General features: G+C 56.4%; 1 pseudogene; it reads left to right on the top strand.

The window, feature by feature from the left end:
* Window positions 1-1998: 1998 nt before the first annotated feature.
* On the top strand, window positions 1999-2107 carry LOC137346353 (U2 spliceosomal RNA; annotated as a pseudogene).
* Window positions 2108-10157: the final 8050 nt, after the last annotated feature.

Here is a 10157-nt window from a genome sequence, read left to right on the forward strand (position 1 = left end):
GCAGTGTGAAGCAGGTCAGGAGCAGTGTGAAGCAGGTCGGGAGCAGTGTGAAGCAGGACAGGAGCAGTGTGAAGCAGGACAGGAGCACTGTGAAGCAGGACAGGAGCAGTGTGAAGCAGATCTGGAGCAGTGTGAAGCAGGTCGGGAGCAGTGTGAAGCAGGACAGGAGCAGTGTGAAGCAAGACAGGAGCAGTGTGAAGCAGATCCGGAGCAGTGTGAAGCAGGTCGGGAGCAGTGTGAAGCAGGACAGGAGCAGTGTGAAGCAGGTCAGGAGCTGTGTGAAGCAGCTCGGGAGCAGTGTGAAGCAGAGAGGAGCAGTGTGAAGCAGGACAGGAGCAGTGTGAAGCAGGTCAGGAGCAGTGTGAAGCAGGACGGGAGCAGTGTGAAGCAGGTCGGGAGCAGTGTGAAGCAGGTCGGGAGCAGTGTGAAGCAGAGAGGAGCAGTGTGAAGCAGGTCAGGAGCTGTGTGAAGCAGGTCAGGAGCAGTGTGAAGCAGGTCAGGAGCAGTGTGAAGCAGAGAGGAGCAGTGTGAAGCAGGTCGGGAGCAGTGTGAAGCAGGTCAGGAGCAGTGCGAAGCAGGTCAGGAGCAGTGTGAAGCAGACAGGTGCAGTGTGAAGCAGGTCGGGAGCAGTGTGAAGCAGACAGGTGCAGTGTGAAGCAGGTCGGGAGCAGTGTGAAGCAGACAGGTGCAGTGTGAAGCAGGTCAAGAGCAGTTTGAAGCAGGTCAGGAGCTTTGTGAAGCAGGTCGGGAGCAGTGTGAAGCAGGTCGGGAGCAGTGTGAAGCAGGCCGGAAGCAGTGTGAAGCAGAGAGGAGCAGTGTGAAGCAGGTCAGGTGCAGTATGAAGCAGGTCAGGAGCAATGTGAAGCAGGTCGGGAGCAGTGTCAAGCAGACAGGAGCAGTGTGAAGCAGGTCAGGTGCAGTGTGAGGCAGCCGGGAGCAGGGTGAAGCAGAGAGGAGCAGTGTGAAGCAGGTCAGGAGCAGTGTGCAGCAGGTCAGGAACAGTGTGAAGCAGGTCGGGAGCCGTGTGAAGCAGGTCGGGAGCCGTGTGAAGCAGGTCCGGAGCTGTGTGAAGCAGGTCAGGAGCAGAGTGAAGCAGGTCAGGAGCAGTGTGAAGCAGGTCGGGAGCAGTGTGAAGCAGGTCTGGAGCAGAGTGAAGCAGGTCAGGAGCAGTGTGAAGCAGGTGAGGAGCAGTGTGAAGCAGGTGGGGAGCAGTGTGAGGCAGGTTGGGAGCAGTGTGAAGCAGGTCGGGAGCAGTGTGAAGCAAACAGGAGCAGTGTGCAGCAGGTCAGGAGCAGTGCGAAGCAGGTCAGGAGCAGTGTGAAGCAGGTCGGGAGCAGTGTGAAGCAGGTCAGGAGCAGTGTGAAGCAGGTCGGGAGCAGTTTGAAGCAGGTCGGGAGCAGTGTGAAGCAGGTCAGAAGCAGTGTGAAGCAGACAGGAGCAGTGTGCAGCAGGTCAGGAGCAGTGCGAAGCAGGTCAGGAGCAGTGTGAAGCAGGTCAGGAGCAGTGTGAAGCAGGTCGGGAGCAGTTTGAAGCAGGTCGGGAGCAGTGTGAAGCAGGTCAGGAGCAGTGTGAAGCAGGTCGGGAGCAGTGTGAAGCAGATCCGGAGCAGTGTGAAGCTGGTCAGGAGCAGTGTGAAGCAGGTCGGCATCAGTGTGAAGCAGGTCGGCATCAGTGTGAAGCAGGTCGGCATCAGTGTGAAGCAGGTCAGGAGCAGTGTGAAGCAGGTCGGGAGCAGTGTGAAGCAGGTCGGGAGCAGTGTGAAGCAGGTCGGGAGCAGTGTGAAGATGGTCAGGAGCAGAGTCAAGCAGACAGGAGCAGTGTGAAGTAGGTCAGGAGCAGAGTTAAGCAGACAGGAGCAGTGTGAGGCAGGTCGGGAGCAGTGTGAGGCAGGTCGGGAGCAGTGTGAAGCAGGTCGGGAGCAGTGTGTAGCAGGTCAGGAGCAGTGTGAAGCAGGTCGTGAGCAGTATGAAGCAGTCGGCGAGCAGTCTGAAGCAGGGAGGTGCTTCTCGGCCTTTTGGCTAAGATCAAGTGTAGTATCTGTTCTTATCAGTGCTTATTTGATTGAGAAGAGACCATGATCATTGCCTTTTGATCCTGGGGAAGCTTTGAGTAAAATGGCTATAACCAATTTTCGAGCTTCGGGCCAGGGAGTGCGCAACACCGTTCGGGTGGTCGTGAAGGACAAGGAAGGAGATGCACCGGTCGATCGCACCTTCTTCATCAAGAAAATTCTCTTTGATTGCTGCGGATTTCAAGCGACGGACGTCTTCTGCCTGCAGGATTTCCCCAGCAGTGGATACTTCGACGTGACGTTCCGGAACGTGGCGGGATGCATCAAGTTCTTGAAGGCGTTCAAGGAGAAAGGGGACCGGGCTCCACTGTCGATCCTCACAGCGGAGCCGCTTTTCACGCTTCCGTCACAACGGGACCGGGTGGTGACGATTCACCTCTACAACCCCCATGTTCCGGTGGTGGATGTACTCACCTTTCTCGCCAGGTACGTCGAGGTGGCCGGCAGCAGCACTGATGTCAAGGACCCCTTTGGGATCTGGACCAGCAAGCGGCAGGTCAAGGTGACCTTGAAGGTAGACCCCAGTGGAGCCATCATCCACCCTCCCTCCAGCTTCGCTATCGGGGGAAGTCGAGGCTTCTTGGTCTAAGCTGGGCAGCCCAGAGTTTGTCTCACCTGTGGCAAATCTGGTCACATGGCAGCCAACTGCAGCACGGTTGTTTGCAAGAACTGCAAGGAGGAAGGCCATCAGACCAAGGACTGTAAGCAGACTAAGTGTTGCAACTTGTGCGGTGCGGCAGGCCATCTCTACAAGACCTGCCCCAAACGTTGTCTCAGCTATGCTCAGGTGGCAAGGTCCAAGGAATGGCCGGGCGAAGGTTCGACGAAGGCGTCCGCTGTTCGAAAGGAGACCAGCAACCTTCTCCGCAGTGAGGAACTTCAACCTGAGAAGGAAGGGGAGGCGGCTGAAACCAACGACCCAGCACCTACCCAGCGCCCGGAAACCCCTCCTCCACAGACAGAATCAATGGAGGAGGAGGCAGCAGATGGACAAACAGGTCAGTGGCAAGTGGTCCAGAGGAAAACCACAAAGAAAAAACATCCCAAAGCCACCACCCAAACCAGTGGCAAGAGGAGGCTCTCTTCTGAATCAGACTGCAACAACTCCTCTTCACTGGACGGGGAAATGCTGGAATGACAGCCCCTTCAAAAGAGGCGGCAGAACTCCGAGATGGATGATAAAGCATCCCAGCCCCCGGGCACTGGAAGCTGTGATGGGCCCGGCGTGCCCCAACCCCAATTCCCCACACGTAACGACGTGGCCAACGCATCTCAGCTCCAGGACACCTTGAGCAAAGACACGTCTGGTGCACCTGAGCTCCGGGAGACCGGGAGCTGTGATGTTTTCGAGGAGGAACAGATGGAAGCAGCTGAGGACAATCCAATCCTCTCTGCCTACAAGACCCCCCCGATGTCACCCGAGCGGCACAAACCCTGCATGAAAAATCAGGAGGGGTTTCTGAGCCCAACCAACGTGAAACTGCTTGCGCATACGATGGGTATGCAGGAACATCCCGAAGGGGAAGGACTGGGACTAGCAAGGACAAATGGTATGGGAAGCAACAACTAATTTTTAGTAAAAAATGGGTATAAGAATTGCTTCCATTAATGTGCGTAGCATTAAGTCGACTACGCGATGTGTTTCAACCTTGGATTACCTTGCCAAGGTCAAAGCTGACCTACTGTTTCTGCAGGAGTGTGGAATACCACACCTCAGCACCTACAGGCAGTGGTCGCGATGGTGGTCCCACGGGCCATCGATCTGGTCGGGGGGTAATGACTGCCGTTCCTCCGGCCTGGGTATTCTGCTGCGGGGAGGTAACTTCATCATCTCCGAAGTTAAGGAGGTGGTGGGCGGTCGCCTCCTCGTAGCAGACGTGATGTACAACAACGCTCCGCTCCGGTTGATCAACGTGTACGCCCCGGTACAACACAGCGAACGGCTGACAGTCTTCCAGCAGCTCCCACTGCTGCTGGCGACGTCCAGGCCGGTCATCCTAGGCGGTGACTTCAACTGCATCATCGATGCGGCTGGACGATCCGGCAGTGACGACAGCAAACTGGACGCTACGTCCAGATTCCTAATAGAAACAGTTAAAGATGCCAAACTGCACGACGTCTTCAGCAAACTTGCAGACGGAGCGCAGCGCAGATACACATGGTCAAGATCGGACGGGTCTGCCCGTTCCAGGATTGACTTCCTGTTTGTGTCCCGTGCTGTCATGGTCGGATCCACCGACGTCAAGCCGGTGTTCTTCTCCGACCACTGCCTCTTACTGGCCGACTGTCACTTACAGGACGACCAGCGGGTTGGCAGAGGGACGTGGAAGCTCAATGCGACACTGCTGACCCCAGAGAACGTTGAGGAACTCAAAAGGGATTACAATGGTTGGAGGACCGTGAAACCCCTCTTTGAGTCTCCAGTTCACTGGTGGGAAGCGATTAAGGAGAACATCAAGAGGTTCTTCATCCACAAAGGTATTCAGAAGGCGAGAGAGAGACAGAGGGAACTGTCCCGACTCCAGAAAATTATGCAAAATCTACTCCGGTTGCAGTCAATGGGGGTCGAGGTCAAGGAGGACCTCCAAGAGGTGAAGAGCCAGCAGGCCTCGCTCTTTGCCAAGGAGGCCTCCAAGATCATCTTCCGGTCCAGAGTCCGCTCCATCGAGCAGGATGAGACGTGCTCGCGTTACTTCTTCCAAAAGGTACACAGAGAGAGCTCTGTTATCAGCAGCCTGAAGGAAGAAGATGGCTCGGTAACGTCTTCGCAGTCCGTCATACTAAGGATCAGCAAATCCTTTTATGCTGGGCTGTATGACGCGAAGCCCACAGACAGCAGAGCCTCCCCGTCCTTCCTGTCATCTATCACAGAGGTCTTAGATGACAACAGGAGGGAGGGACTGGACAAGCCGCTAACTCTGGACGAGCTGACAAAGGCCGTCGAGTCTTTCGAGGCGAGTAAAACTCCCGGGAGCGATGGCTTACCGGTCGAGTTGTACTCGGCCCTGTGGGACTGGGTCGGCCCGGACCTGCTGGAAGTATACGAGAGTATGCTCCTGGCCGGCAGCATGTCAGAATCCATGAGAAAAGGCATCATCACCCTCATTTACAAGCAGAAGGGGGAGAGGGCAGAAATCAGAAATTGGCGGCCCATCTCACTGCTTAATGTTGATTACAAGATTCTGTCCAAAGTCATAGCCAGTCGAGTCAAGTCTGCTCTGGAGCTGGTGATTCACCCCGATCAGACCTGTACTGTACCCGGCAGGAAGATCTCTGATAGCCTCGCGCTACTCAGGGATACGATCGCCTACGTACGGGACAGGAGGGTGGACACCTGCCTCATCAGCCTGGACCAGGAGAAGGCTTTTGACAGGATATCGCACACCTACATGATGGACGTGCTTTCCAAAATGGGGTTTGGGGAGGGAATCTGCAATTGGATCCAACTGCTCGACACAAACATCAGTAGCGCAGTGTCAATCAACGGGTGGGAATCTGAAAGTTTCCCGATCAAATCTGGAGCCAGACAGGGCTGTCCTCTGTCCCCGGTCTTGTTTGTTTGCTGTATTGAACCCTTTGCTGAGTCTATTAGGAAGGATGCGAGCATAAGAGGGGTGACAATCCCAGGCAGCGGAGGCACTCAGGTCAAAACCTCCCTGTACATGGATGACGTCGCCGTCTTCTGCTCGGATCCGCTGTCCGTGCGCAGACTGATGAGCATCTGCGACCAGTTCGAACTGGCCTCGGGAGCCAAAGTTAACCACGGCAAGAGCGAGGCCATGTTCTTTGGGAACTGGGCTGACCGATCCTTTGTCCCCTTCACCGTCAGGTCAGATTACCTGAAGGTGCTGGGGATATGGTTCGGAAGGGCCGGGGCGTGCACCAAAACATGGGAGGAGCGAGTCGCCAAGGTACGACAAAAGTTGGGCATGTGGGGGCAGCGATCCCTCTCCATTGTGGGTAAGAACCTGGTCATCAGGTGCGAGGCGCTCACGTTGTTGCTCTCCGTGGCGCAGGTCTGGCCCATACCCCACTCCTGCGCCGTGGCAGTCACCCGAGCCATTTTCCGCTTCGTCTGGGGATCTAAAATGGACCGGGTCCGGAGGGACACGATGTTCAAATCTCTGGACATGGGCGGTAAAAATGTTCCCAACGTGGCCCGCATCCTGATGACCACCTTCGTGTGCGGCTGCATCAAGCTATGTGTAGATCCCCAGTACGCAAACTCCAAGTGTCACTACGTGCTGAGGTTCTATCTGTCCCCGGTGTTGCGAAGGATGGGCCTGGTCACATTGCCGCGGAACGCTCCGTGCAGTTGGGCGGCACCGTACCACCTATCCTTCGTGGAGCAGTTTCTGCGGAAAAACACCTTTGACCACCGGTCCATCAGGCAGTGGTCTGCACGGAATGTCGTCAAGGCCCTACGGGAAAAGGAAACGGTGGATCCTGTCGGATGGTTCCCCGAGCAGACCGTCAAAGTCATTTGGCGGAATGCCTCATCACCAGAACTTTCAAACAAGCACCAAGACGTTTCTTGGCTGGTGGTGAGAAGGGCCCTCCCCGTCAGATCCTTCATGCACACCCGAAGTCTCGCCCCCTCCGCACAGTGCCCCCGCGTTGGCTGTGGTGGGGAAGAGACGGTTGCCCACCTCCTCCTGGAATGTGCCTTTGCAAAGCAGGTGTGGAAAGAGATGCAGTGGTTTTTGTCAAGGTTCATCCCAAGCAGCTCTGTAACACAGGAGTCTGTGCTCTACGGGCTGTTCCCAGGGACGCACACCGAGACAAACATCAACTGCTGCTGGAGGACTATCAATTCGGTGAAAGACGCCCTTTGGTCTGCCCGAAACTTGCTGGTCTTCCAGCGCAAAGAGTTGTCCACCACCGAATGTTGCAGACTGGCACATTCCAAGGTCCAGGACTACGTGCTGAGGGACGCACTAAAGCTTGGGGCAGCCGCAGCAAAGGCTCAATGGGGAAAGACCACAGTGTAAGGTTCCCCCACCAAGCTGGACTGAGGGGCTGGAACCATGGGAAGCCCCTCGAACTGTATCGTTAATATTCTCAATTGCTGTAAATGTAAAACTGTAATTCACATGACAATTGTGAAACGGAAGGGTTGGGAAGAAACTCATGACAGTATTGAAAGAAACTGATCTCTTTTGCAATGTTTGTATTTTTACGTGCTGTTTGGAAACTGTTTGGCAATGTAATTTTTACAGATTTTTATGAATAAAGTATATTTTGGAAATAAAAAAAAAAAGCAGGTCAGGAACAGTGTGAAGCAGGTCGGGAGCAGTGTGAAGCAGGTCAGGAGCTGTGTGAAGCAGGTCGGGAGCAGTGTGAAGCAGGTCGGGAGCAGTGCGAAGCAGGTCAGGAGCAGTGTGAAGCAGGTCGGGAGCCGTTTGAAGCAGACAGGAGCAGTGTGCAGCAGGTCGGGAGCAGTGTGAAGCAGGTCGGGAGCAGTGTGAAACAGGTCGGCAGCAGTGTGAAGCAGAACCGGAGCAGTGTGAAGCAGGTCAGGAGCAGTGTGAAGCAGGTCAGGAGCAGTGTGAAGCAGGTCGGCATCAGTGTGAAGCAGGTCAGAAGCAGTGTGAACCAGGTCGGGAGCAGTGTGAAGCAGGTCAGGAGCAGTGTGAAGCAGACAGGTGCAGTGTGAAGCAGGTCGGGAGCAGTTTGAAGCAGGCCGGGAGCAGTGTGAAGCAGGCCGGGAGCAGTGTGAAGCAGAGAGGAGCAGTGTGAAGCAGGTCAGGAGCAGTGTGAAGCAGGTCGGGAGCAGTGTGAAGCAGGTCAGGAGCAGTGCGAAGCAGGTCAGAAGCAGTGTGAAGCAGGCCGGGAGCAGTGTGAAGCAGGTCAGGAGCAGTGTGAAGCAGACAGGTGCAGTGCGAAGCAGGTCGGGAGCAGTGTGAAGCAGGTCGGGAGCAGTTTGAAGCAGGTCGGGAGCAGTGTGAAGCAGGCCGGGAGCAGTGTGAAGCAGGCCGGGAGCAGTGTGAAGCAGGCCGGGAGCAGTGTGAAGCAGGCCGGGAGCAGTGTGAAGCAGAGAGGAGCAGTGTGAAGCAGAGAGGAGCAGTGTGAAGCAGAGAGGAGCAGTGTGAAGCACGTCAGGAGCAGTGCGAAGCAGGTCAGGAGCAGTGCGAAGCAGGTCAGGAGCAGTGTGATGCAGGTCGGGAGCAGTGTGAAGCAGACAGGAGCAATGTGAAGCAGTTCCGGAGCAGTGTGAAGCAGGTCAGGAGCAGTGTGAAGCAGACAGGTGCAGTGTGAAGGAGGTCAAGAGCAGTTTGAAGCAGGTCAGGAGCTTTGTGAAGCAGGTCAGGAGCAGTGTGAAGCAGGTCGGGAGCAGTGTGAAGCAGGCCGGGAGCAGTGTGAAGCAGAGAGGAGCAGTGTGAAGCAGGTCAGGAGCAGTGCGAAGCAGGTCAGGAGCAGTGTGAAGCAGGTCGGGAGCAGTGTCAAGCAGACAGGAGCAGTGTGAAGCAGGTCAGGTGCAGTGTGAGGCAGGCCGGGAGCAGGGTGAAGCAGAGAGGAGCAGTGTGAAGCAGGTCAGGAGCAGTGTGCAGCAGGTCGGGAACAGTGTGAAGCAGGTCGGGAGCAGTGTGAAGCAGGTCGGGAGCAGTGTGAAGCAGGTCGGGAGCCGTGTGAAGCAGGTCGGGAGCAGTGTGAAGCAGGTGGGGAGCAGTGTGAGGCAGGTTGGGAGCAGTGTGAAGCAGACAGGAGCAGTGTGCAGCAGGTCAGGAGCAGTGCGAAGCAGGTCGGGAGCAGTTTGAAGCAGGTCGGGAGCAGTGTGAAGCAGGGCGGGAGCAGTGTGAAGCAGGCCGGGAGCAGTGTGAAGCAGAGAGGAGCAGTGTGAAGCAGAGAGGAGCAGTGTGAAGCAGAGAGGAGCAGTGTGAAGCAGGTCAGGAGCAGTGTGAATCAGGTCAGGAGCAGTGTGAATCAGGTCAGGAGCAGTGTGAAGCAGGTCGGGAGCAGTGTGAAGCAGACAGGAGCAATGTGAAGCAGGTCCGGAGCAGTGTGAAGCAGGTCAGGAGCAGTGTGAAGCAGACAGGTGCAGTGTGAAGGAGGTCAAGAGCAGTTTGAAGCAGGTCAGGAGCTTTGTGAAGCAGGTTGGGAGCAGTGTGAAGCAGGTCGGGAGCAGTGTGAAGCAGAGAGGAGCAGTGTGAAGCAGGTCAGGAGCAGTGCGAAGCAGGTCAGGAGCAGTGTGAAGCAGGTCGGGAGCAGTGTCAAGCAGACAGGAGCAGAGTGAAGCAGGTTAGGTGCAGTGTGAGGCAGGCCGGGAGCAGGGTGAAGCAGAGAGGAGCAGTGTGAAGCAGGTCAGGAGCAGTGTGCAGCAGGTCGGGAACAGTGTGAAGCAGGTCGGGAGCAGTGTGAAGCAGGTCGGGAGCCGTTGTGAAGCAGGTCAGGAGCCATGTGAAGCAGGTGAGGAGCAGTGTGAAGCAGGTCAGGAGCAGTGTGAAGCAGGTGAGGAGCAGTGTGAAGCAGGTCGGGAGCAGTGTGAAGCAGGTCGGGAGCAGTGTGAAGCAGGTCAGGGGCAGTGTGAAGCAGGTGAGGAGCAGTGTGAAGCAGGTGGGGAGCAGTGTGAGGCAGGTTGGGAGCAGTGTGAAGCAGGTCGGGAGCAGTGTGAAGCAGGTCGGGAGCAGTGCGAAGCAGGTGAGGAGCAGTGTGAAGCCGGTCAGGAGCAGTGTGAAGCCGGTCAGGAGCAGTGTGAAGCAGGTCGCGAGCAGTGTGAAGCAGGTCAGGAGCAGTGTGAAGCAGTCGGAAGCAGTGTGAAGCAGATCCGGAGCAGTGTGAAGCTGGTCAGGAGCAGTGTGAAGCAGGGCGGCATCAGTGTGAAGCAGGTCGGAAGCAGTGTGAAGCAGGTCGGGAGCAGTGTGAAGCAGGTCAGGAGCAGTGTGAAGCAGACAGGTGCAGTGTGAAGCAGGTCAGGAGCAGAGTGAAGCAGCACAGGAGCAGTGTGAAGCAGCACAGGAGCAGTGTGAAGCAGGTGAGGAGCAGTGTGAAGCAGGTGAGGAGCAGTGTGAAGCAGGTGAGGAGCAGTGTGAAGCAGGTCGGGAGCAGTGTGAAGCAGGTCAGGAGCAGAGTGAAGCAGGTCAGGAGC

The sequence above is a fragment of the Heterodontus francisci genome, chromosome 29, assembly GCF_036365525.1.
Source record: "Heterodontus francisci isolate sHetFra1 chromosome 29, sHetFra1.hap1, whole genome shotgun sequence".
NCBI classification, from domain to species: domain Eukaryota; kingdom Metazoa; phylum Chordata; class Chondrichthyes; order Heterodontiformes; family Heterodontidae; genus Heterodontus; species Heterodontus francisci.